The sequence below is a fragment of the Schistocerca piceifrons genome, chromosome 1 (genome assembly GCF_021461385.2).
Source record: "Schistocerca piceifrons isolate TAMUIC-IGC-003096 chromosome 1, iqSchPice1.1, whole genome shotgun sequence".
Classification (NCBI taxonomy): domain Eukaryota; kingdom Metazoa; phylum Arthropoda; class Insecta; order Orthoptera; family Acrididae; genus Schistocerca; species Schistocerca piceifrons.
The window spans coordinates 939156979-939159512 of NC_060138.1; the positions used below are offsets into that span (position 1 = coordinate 939156979).

A 2534-nucleotide genomic window follows, 5' to 3' on the forward strand; every position below is an offset into this window, starting at 1 on the left:
CAGTTATCGCGACAGTTGGGAGCGTGTGTGCCTGCCCCATTTCAAGCAACAGTCACATCCAGAGCGCTTGGTAGACCACATCGCCACCCCGACGTAATACACCCACCCCCCACAGCCTGGGACCTCGTGCTCTATTGTGCACTGAATACTTCAAATGGTTCAAATGGCTCTGAGCACTATGGAACTTAACAGCTGAGGTCATCAGTCCCCTAGAATTTAGAACTACTTAAATCTAACTAACCTAAGGACATCACACACATCCATGCCCGAGGCAGGATTCGAACCTGCGACCGTACCGGTCGCACGGTTCCAGACTGAAGCACCTAGAACCACTCGGCCACTCAGGCCGGCTTCATTGAATACTTGATTACAAGCGTTGTGTGTAGTAGTTTTTAACCTCCGCTGTGCTAGCACCAGATAATTTATAAAGCTGTTTTGTGTTGTTTTTATATCCCACAACTTATGGCTGTAATTTACGGATGAAGTGGTATTACTCTTTGTGTAGTCGTTTTTACCATGGTGTTATTATCAGTAGCAGGTATGTTTAGTCTGATTTTTTTAAAACCACTGCAGTTCTCGCTTTTTTAATATGTCGTTTTAGACTGACTCTTTTTCCTGCCAATTTACAAGTGTAGAAGAGAGATATATTTCGATTTTTAGGTAAAGAGAGCATCCTGTATAGAGTTACTATTTATTTTGAGTTCATCTGTCGCTAGCTATGAGTGATATTGTGAATTTTTCCAGTAGGATAACACCAGTTGTGTTACATCATGAATTTTGAGTCATATTGCATTTTTAGGCATTCATTGTGTAGCACTACGCGTATAGAAGTGGAACTAGGCTCGATCTTCAGTTTCACACAAAAAATAAATAAAATACACTGAACTAACATTCCTTTCTGGCAGTTGCATGGAGGCTGACTGTTCCCCATTCTTTCCAAGGGCGGGGGTGGGTGACATCATAGAAGAAGGGAGGGGTGGAAGGAATTAGGTAAGTCGTAGTACCCAGTTGCGCTATTTCCCACCAAAATTTGAATTTCCCCCTACAATGTTAGTGCGACATTGCCACGTCTATGGCCGCCATCTTGGATCCGTCATCTAAGATAAATCTGGCAACAATGCAAGCTGTTCGAGAAACCGCCTAGTCCCACCACTGAGGAGCTTGCAGACATGGTTTTAAGTTATGGTGCAGTAGAATCAAGTGTCCAAAATGTGGAACGATTGAACCTAGAACAGTTTTAGAAAAGTTCTTGACAAAGTATTGTTCACACAGTAGAATCTGAGGAGACGGTTTTCGATCTTGTGGAATTATATTCGTCAACAAAAACCCAGTAACTTTCCAATAATATGCACACATCAAAGAATACAGTACGGAGCGTACTCTTGGAGCAGCAGTTACACTCTTGTGATAATAATTAACATGTGCAGGAAAGAGTGCAAAAGAATTTGGGTCATTAGTCCATTTCTGTTAATGCGTGGTGTTATAGTGGGTATACTGAGACGTTTTTAAACAGTTTCTATGAGCGTAAGTTGTTGCTAGAAAAAGCAAATTCTTTATGTTAACAGAAAACTAAATACTTGCTTTCGATCGTTAGTTTTTTCTCAAACGCCTCGGTTTAGGGTACTCAACTATATGTTTAATTATGATCCAAAGGGTTTCGGACACCCAGTTTATGCTCATCAGCTCTATGAGCGAACTGATAGAGAGGTGCAAGATGCAGAAGGCGAAGAAGTTTAGTTCTCCGATGTACACTTATTTGATATCGGTAGCCAAAGTGTTCGCTACGGACCACGGGCGTCCTATTGTTGTTTGACAACGAAGTTCTGTTTGACTTCTCTAGCGCTGAATGGAAGAGCATAGAATAATATGCATATGTCAAAAGTACAGATACTGGTCGATTAAAGTATTTGTGAAAGAAACTCTTGTTGCACAATTTTTGGTTGACTGACTCGTACATTCGGCATTATTCCAAGTAAATTAGTAGAGTTTATTTAGTACCAAATGAGGTGCAGGCTGAAATTTGGGAGGAAAGTGGTCCATATCCGTGTCCGGCCATCTAGATCGAAGTTTCCAATATAAGACAAAATTTGCTTCCAAAAAACTAGAACGTTTTCCCTCCTCATTTTTGTCCAAACAGAGCTTGTACCTAATCTCCTAGCGACTTCGTCGTCGATGAGGAGTTAAACCCGTCTTTATGTCTTTATTTTTTTTTAAATTAAAGTGAGAGAATTCTACCTGCAAACCACGCCGGTTAGTGCAGTGTAATGGTGTTAGTTGTACAGAAGAGGAAAGCGGCTTCCCCAAACGATTTTAGATAAACAGCCAATGGCAAAAATGCTAATGAAAGAACGTAAGATGAATCCAGAACTAACTTAATTTAATGTATTCGGTAAGCGATCAGCAATTGGAACAAGCAGCAGCCGAGTAATGTTCGTTTTATTGCAAGGTGAGCACAGACCACGTACTGTTTTCTTGTGGATGTTTGTAGCTTATCGTTTCCTAATTATGAGTATAAACTGATTGAACGATTTGTT

At 40.7% G+C, this 2534-nt stretch overlaps 1 non-coding gene across 1 annotated transcript; it reads right to left on the bottom strand.

Moving 5' to 3' along the window:
• Nucleotides 1–263: 263 nt before the first annotated feature.
• On the bottom strand, nt 264–347 carry Trnap-ugg. Its single transcript has one exon. It is a non-coding gene; the product is annotated as a tRNA-Pro (tRNA).
• Nucleotides 348–2534: the final 2187 nt, after the last annotated feature.